The sequence below is a fragment of the Macaca nemestrina genome, chromosome 16 (assembly GCF_043159975.1).
Source record: "Macaca nemestrina isolate mMacNem1 chromosome 16, mMacNem.hap1, whole genome shotgun sequence".
NCBI lineage: Eukaryota > Metazoa > Chordata > Mammalia > Primates > Cercopithecidae > Macaca > Macaca nemestrina.
In genome coordinates, this window is record NC_092140.1 from 26,951,292 (window position 1) to 26,977,791 (window position 26,500).

A 26,500-nucleotide genomic window follows, 5' to 3' on the forward strand; every position below is an offset into this window, starting at 1 on the left:
CCATGGAAAAATGTGGAACATTAAGAGTCTGTCACTTGTACTTTCACCATATTAAGGAGTCTATCTCAGCTTCCAGCCAACCCTGGCCAGGCAGGCTGCCTTGCTTCATTCTCCATCCTTGCTTTAGTTATTTCCTGATACTTTTCTCTTAAATTCCAGTGTTCTCTCTTGGATAATGTTTGAAGTGTGTTTATCTACTCACTCACTATTTTGATTCTTCTTAATGGAGGGAGTGCGTACAAAATGTCTTATCTGCCATCTCAAAGCCCCTTCTGTCACCAATGTATTTTTAAAACATAATTCAATCTTGAAATTAAAACTAGTAAAAACAGTAAAAAGTTGAGTCTGAGCATGGGGGCTCACACCTGTAATCTCAGCACTTTGGGAGGCCAAGGCAGGCAGATGACCTGAGGTCAGGAGTTCGAGACCAGCCTGGCCATCATGGTGAAACCCCAACTCTACTAAAAATATAAAAATTAGAGCATGGTGGCACATGTCGGTAATCTCAGTTACTCGGGAAGCTGAGGCAGGAGAATCACTTGAGACTGGGAGGCGGAGGTTGCAGTGAACCGAAATAATGCCACTGCACTCCAGCCTAGGTGACAGAGTGAAAAAAAAAATTGAAAATGCCTCATTTTAATAAGATGCAAAAATTCTAAGTTAGACATTAGGAAACAAATTTAGCAATATGTTTAAAGATTACTATACCACAATAATAAAGTTGTATTTTTTTCACTTAAAACAATTCAATATTAAATATCTTAAATAAATTTTTTATTGGGGAAGCACAAGGAAAAACCTTGCATTTTACAAACTAACAATCATTTAAGTAAAATCTGTGATTCATTCATTAAGGAAACTAATAAATGAGGGAAGAATTGAAACTTCTTTACATGTAAAAAAACTATCTAAGTCTCATAGCTAACATCTATTCCAAAAAGCTGACATACTACATTTATTCAAATTAAAGTCAGAAACAATAAAAATTGGTAACTCATTGTTACTGAGTACCATTGTCTGTAAAGTTCTAGTAAGAGTGAATGATTGGGAAAATAAACATTATTAATCTATTTCTTCTCTTTCTGTATTTGAAATAAACATACAAACACTTTAATTTTACAGAAAAAAATATTAAAAGGCAACAAAAGTAAATATTTTCTGTACTTAAAAAAAAAACTAAAAAAACGTTGCTGGTCATTTATTCTGCCTTTCCCACCCCCCCACCATATGTCTATAGATTACAGTTACCGCCCTTGCTCCTTCTTTCCCAGTTGCATTCTTATTATTGCCTGTGAGAGTCATTTTCTTTCCCAAATAATCAGCATAATCAAATGTGATTGAATGGAATGCTAAATTAGTTCCATGCGATTTCACCAACTTTTTATTTTTCAGAGGATCTAGAGAAAAAAAATTATAGAAATGTTTTGAAGCTTTCTATTAGAAACTGAAAACATACAGTAATTTTTAAAGAACATATGATCATCAGATTGTCAAGTTTGCGAAGGTTCTGAGATTTTACCAGGCTACAATTTAACCTCTTAGTTTACTGAGTTTTGTGGAACCTAACAGAAGACACAATACTTCTGAGTCACAGAAGTATTGCTCACGGCACAGAAAGCAGCATGGACATCAGCACATACACGTTACTTCCCCTTGTCCCCAGATCTCATGGGAGTACCAGAGAGGTACCCAGATGACACATGCACAGGAGTGGGTTGCATTACAGGAGAAATTACTTTAAGAGACCCAAAATTTTATAACTGGTAATGAGCATGCTTTCCCTTGCTCCAGGCCACAGTTTGTGGAATGCTGCCCTACATCAATAACCACTTTATCATTTTCATACTAAAGGAAAAGAACAATTTTCTAATATCATTTATTGTAATCAAATGTATGCATTTGGCTTTTACACATGACAGATTTTTCTTTTTAAAACTAGGATTGAGAATCCAGAATAGTTCATTGGCTACTGTCGTTATGTCTCTTCATTTCTTTTAAAATATAATATTCATATGTTTGGTTTTCTTTTCAGTGACTTTATTTTATTATTTATTTATTTATTTATTTATTTATTTATTTATTTATTTATATTTTTGAGACAGCGTCTCGCTCTGTTGCTCAGGCTGGAGTGCTGTGGCCGGATCTCAGCTCACTGCAAGCTCCACCTCCCTGGTTCCCGCCATTCTTCTGCCTCAGCCTCCCGAGTAGCTGGGACTACAGGCGCCCGCCACCTCGCCCGGCTAGTTTTTTGTATTTTTTAGTAGAGACGGGGTTTCACCGTGTTCGCCAGGATGGTCTCGATCTCCTAACCTCGTGATCCGCCCTTCTCGGCCTCCCAAAGTGCTGGGATTACAGGCTTGAGCCACCGCGCCCGGCCCTCTTTTCAGTGACTTTAAAAGCAAACAGGCAAGTTTCCTTTTAGGCATCAAATATTATGGATTTTCCTATTTCCCTGTGATATTATTTAATTATGTATCCTAAGTGGATGTTAACTCTCAACTTTAATTCAACTCAGGTTTAAAAATTTGGGCAAGTATTCTTTACAGTGATTCTGGGTACTCAATATTGCATCTCATTAGGCAGCACACATTATTAGGAAGTTTAAATTTTAGTGATACTAATTTTAATTACTTTGTTAAAGTAATGATGGTCAGCTCTCTTGCTCATAAAAATAATTCCCTTTTTCAAATAGCAAGTAATATCTACAATGATAAAGCATTCTCTTTCAACCAATTGATTGTAGCCTATGTTGATGATTCTGCCTGAATCTATCATTTCAACACTAGTAGCAAGACGATGATTTTCTTAGTACTCTCCATATTTTTAAGTGAATTACTTGACAAATTTGTATTAAGAATTCACTAAATGTGAACAAATGTGAGCAACAGGTTTTTATAGAAAGTTGTATTAAATCTTTATTTCATCTACTGCTTTTTTTTTTTTGTAGAAAATAGTCTGTGTCGTGGGGTTCCCAATAATGGAAATATTTTTCTCTCTTAAATAATCCAATGGACAATCAATATTTAGTTTTATGTTTATATTTTCCAAAATTGAAATATTGTGGCATGCTTAAAGCTGTATCTGGTGTAAGATGGAAAATTATTACTTATTATTTATTGTAGACATCCTTGCTCTTTGGCACAACAAAATCCCCTGCAATCATAGAGTATTTATCAAATCTCCAAAGTCTGTTTCTTTATTCACATTGATACTTGGGTGGAATGTAGTTTATTGCTTCTGAGTGTCATATTTTCTAGGTTCTCTCTGTGGTAAAGATTAGAAAATATATTTTTAAATTGATTATAAAAATTTAATTTTCCAAGTCCAATACAGATTTTTTCAAATACAAATCTTTTTTGTAGTTTTACTCTGAATACTTGAATTCCTAATTTCATTTATACACTTTCTATTTCCTACCCTAAACATTTATAAAATGGTTAACATAACAATATTAATTTCTAAAAGATGAAATGAAGAAATTTTCTTATTTTTTCACAGAATATTATTCTTAGAATTCAAGACTAAGAATATACTGTAAGAATACATGTTAGTTACTTATACATGTGGCCAAGCTGACTTGTGCTTGAAAAACTGTTTTCATTTTATTTTAAATTTTGGTTTTGATTATTTTACTTTTTAATTTATTTTAGAATATTTCAAAACAGTATGTATTGCTCACAATATCTTGAAAAAGAACAGTTATAGGACACACAATTCCCTATTTGAAAACTTAACTACAATGCCACAGGAACAAAAATGTGTGGTACTAGCCTAAAGATAAACTGACAAATCAACAAAATAGAACCTTTGCATTTATGGTCTTCTTGTTTACAAAGGCACCAAAACAATTGAATGGGGAAAGAATAGTCTTTTCAGCAAATGATACTAGAATAACTGCACATACACATGTAAATGAATGAATGAAAGTGAACCCCTACTTCTAACCATATATATAATTAACTCAAAAGAAATCATAAATATAAATGTTAGAGCTCAACTATGGAACTCTTAAAAGAAAATACAGGAGTAAATCTTCATGAACTTAGGTTAGGTAATGTTTTCTTAGATATAACACCAAAAGAACAAATGTGGAAGAAAAACAATAGATAAATTAGAGTGGTTTCAAAATTTAAAATCATTGTACTTCAAAGAACACCATCATGAAAGTGAAAAGACAATTCACAGAATGGGAGAAAATATTTGCAAATTATAGATTTGATAAAAAATTGTATCCAGAAGATATAGAGAATACTTACAACTCAATAATAAAAAGGTTAGTAAGTCCATTTAAAATGGGCAAAGGACTTGAAGAGATGTATTAATGTTCAGTCACTTCAATCAAAAGGATATATGACTGTCAATTAATGCATCAAATGTCCATCAGTCGTTAGGCAGATGCAAATTAAAACCACAAAGAGATACCACTAATCACTTACCTGAATGGCTTAAAATAAAAAAAATAAATAAAACTGCCAAATGTTAATGAGGATGTGGAGAAGTTGAATCACTCATAAATAGCTGGCGGGAATGTAAAATGGCACAACCACTCTAGAAAACAATTTGGCAGCTTCTCACAAAATTAAGCATGTGCGTTCCACATGACCAAACTATTGTACTCCTGAATATTTATTCCACATAAATAAAAATTATGTTTATGCAAAAACAAAAGCAATACAAACTAAAAAGCTGCACATGAATGTACCTATCAGTTTTATTTATAATACACTTAAACTAGAAACAACCGTCTTTTCTTTAATGGGTAATTGGTGAAACAAGCTATGATACATCCTTAATGTGGAATACCACTCAGCAGTAAAGAGTAATGAAATATTGACATACACATCAACTTGGAAGAATATTCAGGGTATTAATCAGAGATAAGAAATCTAATTCTAAAAAACATTACATATTGTACAAATCTGCTTATATTAGATCTTTAGAATGAAACACTTACACAAATGAAAAACAGATTAATAGTTTCCAGGGGCTTGAAAATGGGAGCATATGGAAAGTGTGTGTGTCTACAAAAGGGTGACAAGCAGGATCTTTGTAGTGACGTAAATGTCCTATAACTTGACTGTATTAATGTCGGTATCCTGGTTGTGATATTGCACTATAATTCTGCAAGACGCTTCCATTGTAATAAACTGGGTAAAAAGTAGAGTGAGTGATCTATTTGTATATGAATCACCAGTACCGTTAAACAAACTAACACCAAATGAGAAAAATAAAAAAAGAGAGAGATCTGTGTTAATAGAATTATTTACATATGTGTTACCTTGACTATTACTGTGATTTCTCAGGAACTAAAGTTTTCTGGTTGTTTTAATGTCATAATAATAAACAGCTGTTCATCACAGATTTCAAGATCATTCCTCTTTGTAACTGTTGACAAATGTCCTCCCATTACTTTGATTTAGAATCTCATAGCTAGCTTTTTTTTTGAGAAAATGTATTATGTTTATGTATTCTTTTGTACAATTAGTTTTCTCACTGCTTTCATTGGTATTTTCTAATTGCTAGTTAATTTTCTATTGTAATTCCATAGCATCTGCTCTTTGATACTGTTTGATTTTCATTTTCTTTTGGAAAAGTAATCACTGATATATGGGTGCTAGTATTTAGTTGGTGGAAGTTGCTCCGTGGCACTGGTTCACATCCACTTCCAGATAGACTGCCTGTGGATAATTATGACCTGTGGAACTTAATGCTGAAACAATTCTTAAACAAGGTTAGCGTGTTCTCATGGGGAATTTGATAGTGATGAACCAACAACCTAAGCTGGTGAGCTCCTCCGAGAACTTGGCAAATTCATTCATTACGTCACCACCTTTGTGACTGAAAGTGATCAAGTCTCAGGAAAAACAGAACAAAGGCCCAGGGAGTTCATGGCAAAGTCAGGAGACGGGGGGATGGGGGGGCATGGTGTCTACACTGACTCTCAGTTTTATGTCATACCAGTTAGAAGGGATGACGGACAGAGTGAGATACCCAGGGCAGGACCACCACATTTGCACAATCAAGCATCATTTCTGCTGTGCCTTCTACATTCTTTTACCTCCTTTTATAGCTACAATTATTTCTCTTAGCTCTTGAAATTTCTATCCACCGTTCCACTTACTCTTACTTTTGTTTCTCTTGCCAGCTTGTACAACCACAGGAACATGAATATGAATTTTATGTCCTATAATTTTGAATCGTGGTAATGTAGGAATTTAGGAGAAAGTTTTTTTTTTGGGGGGGAAATAATATGAAATATCAAAACATTTCTCTTGTTATTTATTCACTTGTTAAATGTTAAGATTCTGGTATCATTTTTCCTTCTGGCTAAAAAACTTTATCTAGAAATTCTTTTAGAGCAAGTTGGTTTACTTCAAAGAGTTTTCTTTTTTTTTCATCTGAGAATGTCTTTGTTTCATCTTCATTCCTTAAGGATATTTGCTGTATATATAAATACCAGAGTTCATTTTAGCAACTTTAAAAATATTGTGGCACTTCCTTTTATTCTCCATGATTTCTGACGAGAATTTCAGTCACCCAAATTATTGCTGTCCTATAAGCAAAGGATTGTTTTTCCTCACATTGTTTTTCTTCCTCAGGATTTTTGCTTTGTGTTTTTGATTATAATGTGCCTGGGTATTTTTTGCGGGGGGGTTGTACTTTTTTTGAAATTTAGCATGATTCCTGAATCTGTAGTTTTATGTCTTTTGCCAAACTTGAGGGGTTTTTGAATATTGCTATTTGAAACATGTTTCAACAATACCCTTTTTTTCTACCTCATCTGGGACCCCAAAGACACAAATGTTAGATCATATGTTATTGTTCTACAACTGCATTAGACCATATGCATTTATTTTATTTTTATCTCTTTTCTCTGTGTTGTTTGTATGAATAACTCCTATTAATCTATTTTCAGGTTTACTGATTCTTGTATTCCCCATTTCCTATCTGTTATTTTTCTAAATTATGTTAAAATTACATAAATTACATAAATTTAACCTGTTAACAATTTAAAGTGTATGTTACATCATTGTTAATTATATGTACATTGTTGTATAGCAGATCTCAAGAACTTTTTTATCTTGCATTACTGAAAATATGTACCCATTGAACAAATTCCTGTTTCTTCCAGCCCCATCTGCTAGTAACCTCTATTCTATTTTCTGTTTTTCTGAGTTTTATTGCCTTATATACATCCTATAAATGGAATCATTCAGTATTTTTTGTGTGTGTGTGATTTCCTCAAGGTTCCTCCATGTTGTGGCATATGACAAGATATCTTTCTTTTGTAAGGCTAATTATATTCCATTGTATGTATGCACCACATTTGCTTTCTAAATTCATTCATAGAAGGACATTTATTTTGGATCCACCTCTTGACTATTGTGAATAGTGCTACAATAAACATTGATGTGCAAATATCTTTTTGAGGCCCTATTTTTAATTTCTTGGATATATAATCAGAAGTGGAACTACTGGGCCAGTGGCTCACATTTGTAATCCTAGCACTTTGGGAGGCCAAGATGGGTGGATCACCTGAGGTCAGGAGTTCGAGACCAGCCTGACCAATATGGTGAAACACCCTCTCTACTAAAAAATACAAAAATTAGCTGGGCGTGGTGGCGGGGCCTATTGTCCCAGCTACTCGGGAGGCTGAGACAGGAGAATTGCTTGAACCCTGGAGGCGGAGGTTGCAGTGAGCCAATATCACGCTACTGTACTCCAGCATGGGTGACAGAGCGAGACTCCATCTTATAAAAAAACAAAAAGTAGTGGAACTGCTGAGGCATATGGTAAAGAATAAAAATACTCCATTTTTATTTTTTGAGGAACTTTCATCCTGTTATTCATAGTGGCTATATTGTTTTACAATTTCACAAACAGTGTGCTAGAGTTCCAGTTTCTCCAGATTCTCATCACTTGTTATTTTCTGTTTGTCATTGTCATTTGATAGCAGCTGTCCTAACAGATGTAAGCTGATATCTCACTGTGGACTAAATTTGCAATTATTTGATTATGATCTTGAGCATCTTTTCATACATCTTTGGCCATTTGTATAAATTCTTTAGAGAAAAATCTCAAGTATTTTGTCCATTTCTTAATTGAGTTATTTGTTTTTATTATTAGGTTGTAGAAAACATTATATATTGTGGATATTAACCTTTTATCTAATATATGCTTTGCAAATATTTTCTCAGATTATGTTCATTGCCTTTTCACTTTATTTATTGTTTCCTTTGCTGTACAAAAGATTTTAAGTTTAATGTGGTATAATTTATCTATTTCAGTCTTTTTTACCTGTGCTTTTGGTTTCATTGGACCTTCTAATGCCCTGAAGCTTTTCTCTTATGTTTTCTTCTAGGAGTTTTATGGTTTTAGGCCTTATGCATAAATCTGTGGGTTAATGTGTATATATGTTGTAAAATAAGACCCATCTCCATATTTGGCATGTGGATATTCAGTTTCCCAAACACCACTTGTTGTTGTTGTTTTATTTTTAACTTTACTTACTTTCACCAGTTTATTATAAAGGATACAATTCAGGAACAGTCAATATGAAGAGATGTAAATGGCAAGGAAAGATGGATTGAGTGGGTAACCCTGCTGAATAGCCATGATTGAGAAAATCCCCCATTAGTTGTGCTCTCCAAGAGCAGCTTACTGCAAAGAGACATCCTTACCATGATGACTTATATGACTTAGATGATGCTGACTTTGTAACTTCACAAAGCCAGACACAGACTCTGCAAATCCCCCTTTTTCTTCTATAAACAATCAAATGAACACTTTTATCTTCAGTGGTCAGAACAAAATACTTGTTAACCAAGTTTTGCTTAAGATTCTCTCCTTCCCACAGGCCTTGAACTTTGACCCACCCTCAGTCTGAGATTTCATACAACTTCTCTTCATGCCTCCTCCTAAGAATAGGCTAACTTCAGGGTGAAATATCCTCTGATCTAGGATCTAATTTTGCCGCACTCCACAGCACTCCACACTGCCCTCCAGCTTCCATCTGCTTTCAGATCCTTTTTGCTCCTCCCTATGAAAGGAACCTCTTATCTTCTTAACCTTTCAGATACTTGTAGATCTTTTGCTTGGTGCTTCCCATCTATTGCAATACTCCTTTAGATAAAGTCAATTCTTACCTAAAATCAAATTCATTTTATTTGACAATGTTTACAAACAACCCCAGGATGACAACAATTACACTCTCAATACTGTCATCACACCTTCACAATTACACCAACACCAACCATATCTGCCTGTTGGTCCCTAACTTTCCAGGACTCCATAGCTTCTCTCATACCATGGCTGGTGTGAGTCGGCTAGCAAACCTGCAGAAAACATCCCCAGGAAGAATTAACTGGGCCTTCAGTGATCTTTTACATCCTCAAGATTGGCTTCAACTTGGAGTCACTGGGCTGATGTCTCCAATAACTGGTCAAGGTTACCCACTTAGTTTTAAATGAGAAAATATCCAGGGTCTGAAGAATCAAGTAAAATCACTCAGTATTTATTCAGGATTTATGTTTATTAAGAGGGAAGGAAATTGTAAAACACTTACATTTCTTACCTCAAAAGGAAAAAAAATAAGTATGTATTTACTTAAGACATGTAATTCAATTATTATTCCCAGGATAACAAATCATTTAGTAAACAATTATGTCTGAACACTTCTAGGAGTTACCAAGTCTCATGACGTAAAATTTAGCATTAAACTCCGACATTCAGATGGCAAAATACAGAACAGATTTTCCCCTGTCATAAATTCTCCAATCTGCCAAAAAAGAAAAACATATTTTTACGAATGTTTGTAACTTACCAGTTTATCTACCACACTTTCTAATGGGAATGTATTCATTTTTCTGCAGCTGTAATGAGAAAGATGTTTCCTGTTTCTTTTCCAGGGTAGCATTCTCAAAGTTAAGCCCCGAGATTCTGTTCAAAATTACCCCAAAACAGACCAGATTTCAGAACCCTACCACAATCACTCTGTGAAAGAAAAAGGTAAATGAAAATATTTAACAAATATAAGACTAGATACTTATTGATTTTCTTCTTTGCAATTTTTAACTATTTTTTTTTTTTAATTTCAACTTTTATTTTAGATTCAGGAAGCACATGTGCAGGTTTGTTACATAAATATATTGCATAATTCTGAGGTCTGGGGTACAAATGATCCCATCAACCAAATAGTGAACATAGTACCCAATGGGTAGTTTTTCAGCCCTTGACCTCCTCCTCTGCTCCCTCTAGGAGACTCCTAGGTTCCTGTGTGTCCAATGCTTAGTTCCCTATTGTAAGTGAGAATACGTGGGATTTGGTTTTCTGTTCCTGTGTAAATTCACTTAAAATAATGGCCTCTAGCTGCTTCCATGTTGCACAAAGGACATGATTTTTTGTTCCTTTTTGTGACTGTGTAGTATTCCATGGTGTATATGTACCACATTTTCTTTATCCAATCTGCTGTGGATGGGAACCCAGCTTGATTCCAATGTCTTTGCTATTGTGAATAGCACAGCAATAAACATGTGTGTGCATGTGTCTTTTTGGTAGAATAATTTATTTTTCTTTGGGTATATACACAGTAAGGGATTACTGGGTTGAATGGTAGCTCTATGTTAAGGTATTTGAGAAATCTCTGAACTGTTTTCCATAGCTGATGAACTAATTTACATCCCACCAACAGTGTGTAAGCATTTCCTTTTGTCTGCCTTGCCAGCATCTGTTTTTTTTTTTTTTTTGACTTTTTACAAATAGCTATTCTAACTGTCCAAACACCGTTTGTTGAAGCATCATTTCTCCATTGCATAGTCTTGACAGTCTTATCACAGATCATTTGGCCATGGATGTGAAGGCTTATTTCTGTACTTCCTATTTCTATTTCTAGATTTATTTATATTTCATTTCTCTATGTGTCTGTCTTTATGCCAATGCCATACAGTTTTGATTTGTAATATATAGCTTTGTAATATATTATAGAATCAGAGTAAGAGGCCTCTAGACCTTTGTTTGTCTTTCTCAAGATGGTGTTGGGTATTTGAGGTCCTTTGAGAATCCATAGGATGTTTTTCCTGTATTTTCCAAAAATGCCAGTAGAATTTTGATTGGAATTGGATGGAATATAGATTATTTGGAATAGTACGGACAGTTTAACAATACTAAGTCTTTCAAATCATGGACATGTGATACCTTTTTATTTATTTGTATCTTTTTCCATTTCTTCAACAAATGTCTTACAGTTTTCAGTGTACAAGTCTTTCACCCCTTACGTTTATTCTTAAGTATTTCGTTCATTTTGAGGCTAGTGTAAATGGAATTGTTTAATTACATAACTTTTTGTATTGTTCATTGTTAGTATAGAAACATGACTGACTTTTGAAAGTGATTTTTTCTTTACTTTTTTTTTTTGTTTTCACAGAGTCTCACTCTGTCACCCAAGTTGGAGTACAGCAGTCCAATTTTGGCTCACTGCAACCTCCACCTCCAGGGTTCAAACAATCTCCCTCCACCTCCTGAGTAGCTGGGATTACAGGTGTGCACTTGGCCAATTTTTTTTTTTTTTTTTTTTTTTTGTATTTTCTGAGAGACGGGGTTTCACCATGTTGGGCAGGCTGGTTTTGAACTCCTGACCTCAAGTGATCCATCTGCCTTGGCCTACCAAAGTGCTGGGATTACAGGCATGAGCCACCACTTCCTGCCTTGAATGTGACTTTTCATCTTGCAACTTTGGCAAATTTGTTTATTAGATTTCACCTTTCTTTAGTGGAGTTTTTGGGGCGTTCTACATATAAGATCAAATAATCTATAAACATAGATAATTTCAGTTCTTTCTTTCCACTTGGATTCCTTTCTTTTTCTTGCCTATGCTCTGATTAGGACTTCCAGTACTGTGTTAAATAGAAGCAGTGAAGATTAGCATCCTTGCTTTCCTCCTGGTCTTAGAGGGAAAGCTTTTATTTTTCACCATTAATATAATGTTATCTTTGGGTTCTAATATATATGGCCTTTATTATGTTGAGAAAGTTTCCTTCTAGTGCTAATTTGTAGAGTGTATTTTTTAATCATTAAAGGGAGTTTACTTTGTCTGCAATTATCATGCATATTAGTTTGTTTTGTGTTGCTATAAAGAAATAACTGAGAATGACTAATTTATAAAGAAAACAGGTTTATTTGGCCACAGTTATGTAGGCTGTACAAGAAACATTGTACTGGTATTGGCTTGGCTTCTGGTGAGGGCCTCAGGAAGCTTTTATATATGGCAAAAGGCAAGGGGAGCTAGCATGTCACATGGCCAGAGAAGGGGCAAGAGAAGGGGAGGGATGCCATGCTCTTTAAAAAAAAAAAAAATCAGTTCTCATATAAACTAGTAGAGTGAAAACTGCAAGAATTCACTCATTACTGCAGAAAGGGCACCAAGCCATTCATGAGGGATCAGTCCTCATGACCCCAACACCACCCAGTAGGCCCCACCTGCAACATTGGGGATCACATTTTAACATGAGGTTTGGAGAAGACAAAATCATTTTATTTTTATCCTTTATTCTCTTATTGTGATGTATTATATTCATTAATTTTCATACGTTGAACCATCCCTGCATCCCAACGATAAATTTATCTTGGTCATAACCTATGATCCTTTCAATATGCTACTGACTTCTATTTGCTAGACTTTTGTTGAGAAATCATATATATTTGTTTATTGCATAATGTTGGCCTTTGATTTTCTTTCCTTGTAGTGTCTTTGTCTGGCATTGGTATCAGGGAATAATGTTGGCTTCATAATATGAGTTTGGAAGTATTCTCTTTTCTTCAATTTTTTGAAATAATTTTTAAAGGATTGTCATTAACTCTTCTTTAAATATCTGGTAAAATTTATCTGTGAAGTCATCTTGTCCTGATGAAGTTTTTTTAATGCATTGGAAAGTTTTTCGTTGCTGATTTAATCCCCCTGTGTCTTGTAAGTCTGTTCAGATTTTCTATTTCTTCAGTCTTAGTATGTTCATTCTTGATTCAGTTTTGATACCCTGTATGCTTTTAAGAATTTATCCATGTATTTTAAGTTATTCATTTTGTTGATATATAATTGTTTGCAGTATTCTTTTATAATCATGTTTACATCTATGGCTACAGCCTCTTCTTTCATTTCTGATTTTGTTTATTTGAGCCTTCTCCCTCTTATTTCTGTAGGTAATCTTGCTTAAGATCATCCATTTTGATCTTTTCACTAAAAATTTGATTTTTTTTTTTTTTTTTTTTTTGAGATGGACTCTCACTCTGTCATCCAGGCTGGAGTGCAGTGGCACAATCTCATCTCACTGCAACATCCACCTCCCAGGCTCAAGTGATTCTCCTGCCTACAGCCTCCAGGGTAGCTGGGTCTACAGGACACCACACCAGGCTATTTTGTGTGTGTGTGTGTGTTTTTGTTAGAGACAGTTTTCACTATGTTCGCCAGAATGGTCTCAAACTCCTAACCTCAAATGATCCACCTGACTCAGCCTCTCAAAGTGATGGGATTATAGACGTGAGCCACCAGGCTGAGACTTGTTGACTTTTTCTATGATTTGAGATATTTCTTCTTTTTAAATGAAGGTGCCTATTATTGTATATTTCCCTCATAGTTCTGATTTTTCTTCATTGCATGAGTTTTGGTGTGCTGTGTTTCCATTTTCATTTGTTTCAAGGTATTTTCTAATTTCATGTGATTTCTTCTATTATTCATTTGTTTTTTCAAAAGTGAGTTACATGTTATTCATGTAAATTTTCCAATTTTCCTACTGCTATTGACTCCTAGTTTTTTTCTATTGTGATCGAAAAAGATTTTGTATTATTTTAGTTTTCTTAAATTTGTCATGCCAGGTTTAGTGGCCTAAAATGTGATCTGTTGTGGGGAATGTTTTTTGTGTGCTTGAGAATAATGTGTATTCTGATGCTGTTGCATAGATTATTCTGTGTGTGTGTGTTCCTTTCAAGTGTTGTGTAGTGTGATTCAAGTCCTCTATTTCTTTTGAGACAGAGTCTTGCTCTGTCATCCAGGCTGGAGTGCAGTGGCACAATTTCGGCTCACTGCAACCTCCACCTCCTGGGTTCAAGCGATTCTCCTGCCTCAGCCTCCCAAGTAGTTGGGATTACAGGCGCCCACCACCACGCCCGGCTATTTTTTGTATTGTTAGTGGAGATAGGGTTTCACCATGTTGGCCAGACTGGTCTTGAACTCCTGACCTTAGGTGACCTGCCGGCCATGGACTCCCAAAATGCTGGGGTTACAGGCATGAACCACTGTGCCTGGCTTCAAGTCCTCTATTTCTTACTGACCCTCTGTCTCATTATTTTATCTTTTGTTTTTGTTTTTGGAAGTAAAGAATTGAAATTTTCTACTATTATTGTGTTACTGCTTATTTTCCCCTTTAATTCTGTCAATGTTCATTTCATATATTTGGGTGCTCTGATACTAAATGCATATATACTTAAAATTATTGTATCTTCCTGTAAATTGACTTTTTTATCATTATATAATATTCTCATTGCATCTTGTGGTAGTTTTTGTCTTAAAGTCTATTTTATCTGATGTATCTATAGCCACTGCTGCTCTCTTGTGGAAAATATTTCTCATTCTTTTACTTTAGGTTTCTGTGTGCCTTGGCAACTAAGGCAAGTCTTTTGGAAAAAGCATTTGGTTCTGCATATTTTTAAATCCATATAGCCACTTTATGTCTCTTGATTAGGAAGCTTAAGGCATTTAAAATTAAAGTAGTTACTTTAGCAAAATTCTTAAATTATTAAAAAAATATAAAGTTGTAGAATTAAATAATAATAAATTACTCTCTTTCTTTCTTTCTTTCTTTTTTTTTTTTTTTTTTTTGAAACAAGGTTTCACTCTTGTTGCCCAAGCTGGAGTAAAATGGCATGATCTTGGCTCACTGCAAACTCTGCCTCCTGGGTTCAGGAGAGTCTCCTGTCTCACCTTCCCGAGTAGCTGAGATTATAGGTGCACACCACCACACCTGGCTAATTTTTTGTATTTTTAGTAGAAATGGGGTTTCACTATGATGGCCAGGATGGTTTCAATCTCTTGACCTCTTTGGCCTCTCGATCCACCTGCTTTGACCTCTCGAAGTGCTGGGATTACAGGAGTGAGCCGCCAAGCCCGGCCTCTATCTATCTTACAGTTATTTTCTTTCTCACTTTCTTTTGTGTATCTTACATAGGTATTTTCTTTATGATTAACAGGGGGCTTATATCAAATATTTATAGTTATGACTATCTATTTTCAGCTAATAACTCATTAGCTTTTCTTGTATACAGTAACTCTACTTTTTTTACATCTCCCCACCCTCACTTTGTGTTGTTGATGTCACAAATTACATCTTGGTGTATTAGGTATCCATTAACATCATTTTATAATTATAGTTATTTGTAAAGTGCTTTATATACCACCATTTCAGTATTGCCTACTTATCTATATGTTTACCTTTACCAGCAAACTTTATATTGTATGTTTTGTTTGCTATATAGCATTCTTTTGTTTTGACTGACGGGACAATTGGCAATGTATACTTTCATCATTTTAAATAAATCATTCCACTCTCTTTTGACTTGTAAGGTTTCTTCTAAAAATCCACTGATAATATAAGAGGAGTTCTCTTGTACATGACAAGTTTTTCTCTGCTACTTTCGAGATCCTTTCTTTGTCTTTTATTTTAATAGGTTGATTATAACATGTCTCAATGTGGTCTTTTTTATGTTCATCCTAACTGTAGTAATTTGAGTTTCTTGAATTTGGATGTTCATTTTCTTCCTCAGTTAGGGGGAGTTTTTGGTTATTATTTCCTCGAATAAGCTCTCTGTCCCTTTCTCTTTTCTACTACTGGATGTCCCATAATGCATATATTGGTCAGATTGGTGGTGTCACATATGTTTTAGGCATGCTTCACTTTATTTATTTTTTCTCTTCTGATTTGGTAATGTCTAATGAACTGTTTTCTAGCTTACTAAAACTAGAAAACTATTTCTTCTGCTTACTCAATCTACATCTGCAGCCATGTAGTAAACTCTTATTATTCAGCTCCATAAATTCCTCTTTTATATATTTTTCTTTTATCTCTTTTTAATTTTCTATTCTTTTTATTTATGCATTATTTTCCTCATTTAATTCTCTATCTGTTATTTTGTAGATCATGGACCTTCTTTAAGATGATTATTTTGAACTCTATTAACGCAATCAATTGTTCTCTGTTTTGGGAGTTCATTGTTGGAGATTTATTTTATTTCTTTGATTGGGCTATGCTTCTCCTTTCTCCTGTGTGTCTTCTGAATATTTACTTATTTATTTGCTGAGTTTTATGTGTTTGAAAACACCTGCCACCTCTGCCAGTCTTCATAGACTAAGGGCTTTATGCAGGGAAGACCTTCAATAATCAGCCTGAATATTTGGGGAGGCACTATAACCTTTTGGGGGGATAAAAATTCTCTGGGATTTCATGTGTAATTTCTCAGTTAGAGAGGTTTGCTGTTTTCTTTCTTGAGGAACTCACAATCTTTTTTCACCCTCTGGTGCCTGTCGGTGGTACTCCAGGCTCTCTGGTGCTACAGTGTAAGGCATACCTCTCTCCTTTGTTCTCAGTGGCTGTGAGGCTTATAAATTATGCAAGTTCTCCATCAGCTTCCGAAATCAGGCAACACACAATTCAGTTCCTTGAGAAGCTATCCCAAAACCCAAAATTCTAGAAGCATGCTTCACTCTCCTCTCTCCATTTCATGAGAGAGGCCACGAGTTGCACTTCTCTACATTGCGCTGAGCGATACCGTATCTGTAACGCTGTATATGTAGACATGTATCTGTAGACCTTCTGATCCATAGCACTGTATCTGTAGACCGTCTGACTCTGTGACAAGCCACCCTTGCTCACGTCTGCTTTCAGCAGCCTGGAGGCATTCAAACTATCTTGGTTCCACTAGTGCTTTGAGTCAGGCAAACAGAACCCTGTTCCTCAGGGTAGCCCTGTATAAAAGCTACAACATTGAATGCATATTTAACTGTTCTCCACCCACTAGTCCAGAAGCCACAAACTGAGCTGAGCTGTGTGGGCTTGTGGAAGGGGTAATATTGTAGATAAAATTAAACAACTCTCTTCTCACCTATTTCAAAGCAGCTATTCTGAGCTTTGTATTTGCCTGGCATACTGCAAATTCTTAACTGGTTCCTAGAATTTCCACAAAGATTTTGTTGGTCTGTACATTTTTGTTAATTTACTTTGTCTGTGAAGGAACCTGGGCTGAGGGTTTTTAATCTATCATCTTGCTGACATAGCTTCACCTTGTTTCTGCTATTGAGTCTATCCGGTAAGTGTTTTTAGATACGTATTTTAGTTTTTGTATCTTTTTAATTCTACAGCTTTTGTGTTTTATTATATTATTTTACTTCTAGAAATTCATATTTTTCTATTTATGTCGAGAGTGTTCATATTTGTATCTTTGAGCATTTTTGTAAGCTGCTTTATATTCTTTAATGAATTATTTCCATTTTTTAATTCATCATATTGATATTCATTGATTTTCTTTTCAAATTCAAGTTGAAATTGTCATGATTCCTTTTATGTTCTTTTATTTTGGATTGTATCCTTCACCCAGAGGTGAAGACTTTAGTTATTTTACTAAAGATGATATATAATACTGATATTTTACCTTAGTAGGCAATCAATTTGGGGCTGCACTTTCCAACTTACCTTTTGTAGTCCATGGTTTCAAGGTTAATTTTTTTAAAGATGCGAAAAAGCTATTTAGTTTTGTTTGGTGCAAACAACACACGGTGGTCCATCTGAGACGTTGATGGATATCTACACATTTTTTTTTTCCGTTTACAAAGTCTTACATTTGCTAACTAGAATCAGATGCATGCATACACAGTATGAAGTTGTGCACAGTAGTTCAAAGCCTTTCACCTGCTTCACAAGTCTCTCTCCTCTCTGCGATCTTTCAGAAATTTTTCGGTTTCCGAACATTCCATCTTTTAGTCCTCTGGGCAAAATCCACTCACTTTTACTATATCACCATGTTAGGGACTATGCAGAAAGAAGACAAAGAGAAAGAAAGTAACAAAGGTTACCCCTTTCTGTTGCAATAACTGATCAATCTTCAGATAATTCAGCTTCACCCATCAACATGATTTTGCCGCATTGAGAGAAACCCTGTGCCACAGGACCAAGAGGAGATTTCAGGCTTCTGATGACAGAAATGTAAAAATAAATGTTTTTGTTTTGTGCTGCTGTATTTTGGGATGATTTGCAGCATAATAATAGATAACAAACACAATCTATGATTTTGAAATAATGCCAACATTGAAAATTATATATGAGATTATGTTACTTGAAATTCTGTGAGGACTTACTCACTGATTTTATTTTTGTTCAACAACATTCCTGAGTCAGAGTTGGAGCTAATTTCATGCATTTGCTATCTGCCTAAAATGACCCTAAATATGCATATAACTCAGGGCCCAAGGAATAGCATTTCAAACTTCAGTATTTACAAAGTTTGGGTGGGTTTTGGAAACCCAAATTATTATTAAATATAAAGAAACAAAGGGGATGTCACAAACCATAGCCTAAAATCGTGTTCATATTGTTCACTATAAACATAGGCAGCTCAAAATGCATAGAAATATGTATTTCTTAATTTTAATGAACAACTCAATTACCTAACACTTAAAGAAAAAAAACCTTTTAAATGGCATTAATTTATATATAACATTAAACTTCCAAAGGTAAATAAAATGTAGTAGGTATATATATATATTCAAAATACTTATTAATAAAAAATATTCATTATTAATGTGTAAACCTAAGGGTCCTATATATTGCATTGAAAAGAAAACAAGAATAGTTTACTTGGTTCTATATAAACTAGGAAGTTCATCTTATTTGTATGATATATATAAACCATAACATATTTGTGTCAATTTGCCTCTTGTGTCGTATCTCTTTACTGTAATAATCACATGCAATCATGATTAGTTTTTCAAAGTAAACCATTCATGAAGAGTTAAATTGGAATGTCTTGGCATTAAAATAATCTAATTAACTATTACAAGTGCCCAAAATTGTTATCCTTTACTTTGTTGATTGAATCGCTTCAGTAGTTGATGATTAATCAATGTGAATGTCTAGCTTGCCTATGCCTATCGACTTCAACCAAATAATTAATGACTTTTGAAAAGAATAGACTGAAGGCATTTGAACCCGCATTTGGTAACTAGTAACTAACTTGGTATTTTAAATTGAGAAAATTGCTAGATTAAAATTACTTGCTTTCTGCTGTCCAGTTTAATCCAGAATGTAGTTTTAACTTTAGCAGGAAAGGAAGAGGCAAAAATGTAGGATAAGAATTTTAACAAAAATGTTAAAAATGGAAGCAAAATGCAATACCTTAATAAATCATGACACTGATTTAAAAAAGCTTTCAGAGGAGCCACTTACAATGTACTAATTACAATGCAATTGCATGTTTTATTTTAATTGCCTGATGGTCTTCTGCGTGGAATACCTTTTCAATCATTATTTAGATCTCTGTTGAAATGCTGTATTTTTAGAGAGAATGTTCTATTTAAATTACACTCTAGCCGTGATTCAACATGTAATATGGTGCTACTACTATTTAAGTATATTAACTGTCTCTGTGAAGGACATGGACTTCCAAATCAAGAAGGCAGGGGTTTAGTCAATTCTATTTATTGTTCCATTCGAAATGCCTGGCAGATAATAAGTTTTCTGTAAATATTTGGGGCTATGTTTATTTTTATTTTTTGAATATGTGTCTCTTCTGCTAAACTGGACTGTTTACTTGATTTGGCAGAGAGTGATAACTCCATAGTGTTCTCAGTGCCTGGGTGTGCACCTGGCACCTAACAGGAACTTAATAAAAGTATGTCAACTGAATGAGCAAATGGCTGTACAAATGGATAATTTAATTCTTCATTCTAACTCTTATAGGCATGGATTTGAATTCCTGGGAGATATAACTGTGAGTGAAAACCTGAAAAATATGTTGCACTAAAAATCTCTGTGAATCATTAGAGTCCTGGGGTCGCTGCTGGAGAAGAATTAAACTATTGTGAATGGTCGCACACCACAAAGAAACAGACGCACAGGGGAGCAGCTTCTGCACATTTCTGCACTGGCACTGTCTGCAGTTCTGTAGGCATTAACATAACAACGTGATGCAGCAGCTGCCAGCAGCAAAGATGTATGCTCCACAGTAAATATAACCACAGGGGATGGGAGCCAGAACCCAGAGGAAAAATAAGAGTAGAAAAATAGTGGATCCAGAATGTTGGTGCTGACCATGGTAACGGAGAGCACATAAGAGATACTCCCAGGCAGCAGTGTTGGAGAGTAGTATTTGAGGAGCCATATAAGTCCCCAGTTCCAGGCATTAAAAAAAAATGTGTGTATATATATATGTGTGTGTGTGTGTGTGTGTGTGTGTGTATCCGTATTGTGCCTGTAAACATATATAAGTTTTTCCTAGGCAACCGATAGCAGAGTAAACACAGGTTACATAGACATATTTGGAGAAGGCTATTTTCAAGGAGTTGAAGGTGCATAATATCTAATCTCTGTTGATTTTCTGTGCATTTTAAGAGATATTGAAAAACAAAAATAAAGACATTCAATGAAAGAGCTCGTCCTTGAAGAAAAATTTCTTTTATGAGGTCATAAGCAATTACTGTTCACCTAGGATCTATGAACAGTTTATTAATACATATATTGGTGATTCTCAGAAGGTGTGCTAAAGGTTGCTTTGAATATTCATTTTTAATATAGAAACAGTACTTTAGTGGTATCAAACTAATAATGTAAGTTAAGGTATTTTCTGGTGATGCAGAGAGCACACTAATCTCACTGAGAGACCGGCAGAGGAAGTTGCAAAGACTTTTGGTAAAATGTATAATTAAAGTTGAAACATGAAGGATGAGCAAGAGTTAGCCACAAAAAGAAAAAGTAATTGAGGGAAGTGTCCTAGTATGTGTGATTATGTGCTGTAAGAATCAGAGATTGCACAGTGCGTGGCATGAAAGAAGACATGGAAGTTTTAAGCATTTCTGCATTTGTAGGCTGATCATATGTAGAATCAGAGGATTGAAAAAGGCCAGAACATAAAGGTTTATTTTAGGCATTAAAACTTTATTAAAATTATGCTTTAATCCATTGTCACTCCCCACACGTAAATATTGCAGGCTAGTGAATTAAACTCTTTTCCAGGAGAGAAAGTTGTAAGTAGGAAAACTGGTGAACTTCTTTTTTTTTTTTTTTTTTTTTAAATCTTGTGGTTTGTATTGTAATTCTAACTGTATCAGAAGTGCCTTACTTCCAAAAACTTGAGTTTTTCTATCCCACTTACAGAAAATAATTCTGTATTTTCCTAGTTGTACTGCAGTTTATTATAATCTAGCATTATTTTTATTTTTTGTTTACCCTGAAATTTATGGCAAATCATTTCATAGTTTCTGTTTTTTTGTTTTGTTTTGTTTTGTTTTGTTTTAGAATCATCCACTTTGACACTGCCCTATCTTTGTAAATCCTTATAAGCCCGTATTCTGAAAGTCAGCCTGTTGCCTCTTTTGTGATGCTATTTCCATCATGACTTAATGGTATTACCCCAAATCTCACAATCATACAAAGAGTAGAGTCTTCAAACTGTGTTTTCTAATTTCTGTTGGAGGCTCAATATATCTTCTTAGAGATTATACTTTTCTTTATCTTTTTATTTAAGTCATAATGCAATCATCGGATCATGGTCAGGTATGTTGGCTATTATGCAAGCTCATTTTTGATCTGGCAATGGTCTGCTACCTCAGCCTCATTTTTCAATACTGAATTAACATTTTGGCCGGGCGCGGTGGCTCAAGCCTGTAATCCCAGCACTTTGGGAGGCCGAGGCGGGTGGATCACGAGGTCAGGAGATCGAGACTATCCTGGCTAACATGGTGAAACCCCGTCTCTACTAAAAATACAAAAAACTAGCCGGGCGTGGTGGCGGGCGCCTGTAGTCTCAGCTACTTGGGAGGCTGAGGCGGGAGAATGGCGTGAACCCGGGAGGCGGAGCTTGCAGTGAGCCGAGATCACGCCACTGCACTCCAGCCTGGGAGACACAGCGAGACTCCGTCTCAAAAAAAAAAAAAACATTTCATGACTTTATAATCCAGAAATAGCCATCTATTTGCGGTTTTGCAAACACATTATTCACACGTTTGCACATTTGTTCATAATACCTATGAGTGAAATGTTTTCATGCTGTGTCTTAATCCATTGTGAACTCGAAATCATCAATTCAAATGTAATTCCATAATCGACTCTTCTAGGTAGCATTGGCTGAATATCTGCCAAGTACTCAATTAAACCTGCACTGAATCTCAATTATACTTTCTTATTTCATTAGGTCCACACCTCTATGAGAATCCACAAACGAATATTAAAATTGCTAAGTGTATTTTCTTAAAAAGTAATAAAGAATAGGAACCATGTTATACTACTTTTAAAATCCACAGAGCATAAAATAAGAGGAGATACAAAGTCATTACAAATGTTAAAATGAAATAAAATAGAAATCTTGTGTATGTGTTACCTGGATGACCAAATTTCGCTTTTTTTCTACAGAGATTCAAGGTAGTAAAATGGCTAATGATAAAGCATTTAAGTTCGAGTCAAGATAACTCACCAAGCCGGGTGCAGTGGCTCGTGCCTGTAACACTAGCATTTTGAGAGGCCGAGGCAGATGGATCACCTGAGGTCAGGAGTTCAAGACCACCCTGGCCAATATGGTGAAACAGTGTCCCTACTAAAAATACAAAAATCAGCTGGGTATAGTGGCGGCTGCCTATAATCCCAGCTACTCGGGAGGCTGAGGCAGGAGAATCACTTGAACTTGGGAGGCAGAGGTTGCAGTGAGCTGAGATTGTGCCACTGCACTCTAGCCTGGGCAGCAAGAGTGAAACTCCATCTCAAAAACAGACAAACAAAAACAGATAGTATATCAAACACAGACAATCATACAATGAACAAAATATGTAAAAATCACTTTTCAGGACATTCAACTTTAAACAACAAAGAAAAGTAATACAGCAGAGAAAAGGAAAAAACAATAAAAAATTATTCCTCTGATCATACCAGATTGGTGCCCTGATAAGATTTGCAGACAATTGTGAATGAAGAAAGAGCCTAGAAGAAATTAAACTGACTTACTGAGTCTTGAAGAAAGCTCTAAGACAACAGGGATATTGAGACTAGAGTTCATTAAAAAGATATATTCAGATGAAAGAACTACAGATAAAACTTTGGAGTTCTTTAGTGGGTTGTTGTTGAGAATTGAGCAGTGTACTAAAAATAGTAATACATGTATGTGAGGAGACTAGCAGAAACCTCTGAAAGAATCATCTGAAAAGGCTATGGCTAAGAATGCCCAGTGCTTGAGGCTGGCCAGGAATATTCTCACCAGCCACTAGAGAGCCTAAAGATTCATGAGATATTGGGGAGAGTGTGTGAAAAATCTTGATCCAATAGTGAGGGATAATTAGTCCTACAATAAATATGGCTCAATGCCTGCCTAATCAGTTATAAAAGCAAGAACCCCAAAAGATACAACTTCTTTCAAGTAACTAAACTGTATCACACAAAATAGCTAAAAAATGTTTTTAAAAGTACAACAAGTATGAGGTATGACAAAAGAAGGCAAATATAAACTATGATGAGAAAAAAAAATTAGCTAATGGAAATTTACAGACCAGACACAGATATTCGAATGAGCAGAAAATGACATGAAAACAATTATTTTAACTGCATTCTGTATGTTTAGAAAGTTAAGTAGAGACATGGAAAATACACAATTTCTAAAAAGATAATTACACATAAACCAATGAAAACCACAATATGTGAGATAAAAAATACACCAGGTGAGAGCAGCTGTTAATTAGATATCACAGAAGGAAAAACTGGTGAATTTGAAGTAAAAAAAAAAAAAAAAAGAAACCTATTATGACAGAAAGACAAAGAGAAAAGTGAAAAAATAAATGAAATAAATACTACTGAACTGTGGGACAACTTTAAGAAATATAAGGTAATTATAATTTGAGCCCCTGAGAGAGACAAATGATGATAGGTTACAGTGAAAATATGTGAAATTCTCAGGGGCCATATTTTTCTAAATTTGATAGGAAGTAATAAACGATGTATTCAAGATATATAATAACACTTAAATACCAGAAACATGAGGAAATCTACAGCAAGGAACATTCCAATTAACTTGCTCCAAATTAGTAATAAAGAAAAACTATTAATAGCAAACAGAGTAACAGACACCTGTTTCATACAGTGGAACAACTATAAGATTGACAGCACATTTATTTGTTGGAAACAATGTAAATGAAAAGACAAAAGTGTATACCTTTAACATACTGAAAGAAAAAAATGAACCTGGGACTTATATGTATTTTTCAAAATGAAGCCAAAATAAGTATCTGCAGAACAACAAAATCTAAAATAAATTCCTCACAAAGAGAAAGACATGAAAAAAAAAGTTAAAGGAAATTCTTCAGAAAGTCAAAAAAAAGTGATAACAGAGTGAAATGTGGATCTATCCAAATCAATAAAAAGCACTGCATATGATAAATACAAGAGTAAATATGAAAGATTATTTTCTTTTTCTTTAGGTGTTTTAAAAAATAATTGAATACTCAGAGTAAAATTTAAAAATACATTAGGGGTTATAACATAGAAAAGTAAAATGTACATTAATAGCATTAATAGCATCATAAGGTCAAGAAGGAAGACACAAAATTATACTATTATATTGTTTTCATATTTTATGTGAAGTGGTAACATAGTACTTAAAATTACACTGTCAGGAATACATTCATATATTTATAGCCAGTTGATCTTCAACACAGCCATTGGGGAAAGGACACCTTCTTCGATAATTGATGCTAAGGAAACTGGATAACCATTTGTACAAAAATGAATGTGAACTCCTATCTTTCACTATATACAAAAATCAAGTCAAGATGGATTAAAGACTTAAATTTTGACCTCAAACTATAAAACTACTGGAAGCAAACAGGCAGAACTCTTTAGGACATTGGTCTAGGCAAATATATTATGACTAAGTCCCAAAACGCATAGAAAAACAAAACCAAAAATGGATGAATGGGATTATATTTAACTAAAATTCTTCTGCACAGTAAAATAAACAACAGAGTGAACAGACAAGCTGGTAATTGGGAAAAATATATTTGTATGGTACTCATTTGACAGGGGATAAATATCCAGAATATACAAAGAGCTCAACACAACAGAAAACAAACAAAGAATCTCATTAAAACAAGGACATGAATAAAACTGAATTTGTATATCTTCAAAAGAAGGCATACAAATGGCCAAAGAGGTGTGTGAAAAAAAATGCTTACCATGACTAATTATCAGTGTAATGCAAAAGAAAACCTCAGTGAGATATCATTCTACCTTAGTTAGAGTAGCTATTATTAAAAGGACAAAAATACAGATGTTGGTGAGGATACAGCAAAAAGGGAACGCCCATATACTGGTGGTGGGAATGTGGGTTAGTACAGCCACTGTGGAAATCAGCACTGAGATTTCTCAAAAATCTGAAAATAGGACTACCATATTATCCAGCAATCCCACAATTGGGTGTTTATCCAAATGGAAATAAATCAATATATCACAGGAATACTTGAACCTACCATATTTATTACAGCACTATTCACAAGAATAAGGATATGGAATCAACCTAAGTGTCCATCCACAGATGAATGTATAGATAAGATGTAGTTCAAATACACAATGAAATACTAATTGGCCATAAAAAATAATAAAATCATGCCATTTGCAGCAACATGGATAGAACTGGAGGTCATTACGTAAAGTGAACCAAGACAGACACAGAAAAATATTGCATGTTTTCACTTTTATATGGGAGCTATAAAAGTTGACCACATGGAGATAGAGAGTGGAATGATACCACACACTGGGAAGTGTGTGTGCCTAGCAGGGAGTAAGGGGGGATGGTAAAGAGAGATTGGTAATGAGTACAAACATACACTTAGATAGAAGGAATAAGTTCTAATGTTTGATAGTCGAGTAAGCTGATTATAGTTAACAATAGTATATTGTGTATTTCAAAATAGCTACAAGAGAAGACTTGAAATTCACCAAACACATAGAAATAATAAATAATCAGGTCATTGACACTTTAAGTACTCTGATGTGATCACTACACAATCTATGCATGTAAGAAAATTTTACATGTACCACATAAAGATGCACAAAAATAACGTATCCAAAACAACTGTTAAAAATTGAAAAAAGGATGGTGACTTTAAGGCAAAAAGAAACCACGTTAGGCTGTGATAAGTTAATATTTTACACTACAAGTCACAAAATAATGACTAAGATAATGAAACAAATAGTTTTACATAGCTGATAACTTA

At 34.6% G+C, this 26,500-nt stretch overlaps 1 long non-coding RNA gene across 1 annotated transcript in view; it reads left to right on the plus strand.

Moving 5' to 3' along the window:
* The first annotated feature begins 16,980 nt into the window (after positions 1–16,980).
* Positions 16,981–26,500, plus strand: part of LOC139359205 (uncharacterized) — a 145,513-nt gene continuing 135,993 nt past the window's right edge. Inside the window, exon 1 of the long non-coding RNA XR_011615112.1 lies at positions 16,981–17,346. This is a non-coding gene — a long non-coding RNA (uncharacterized lncRNA). The remainder of the gene's footprint in view (positions 17,347–26,500) is intronic.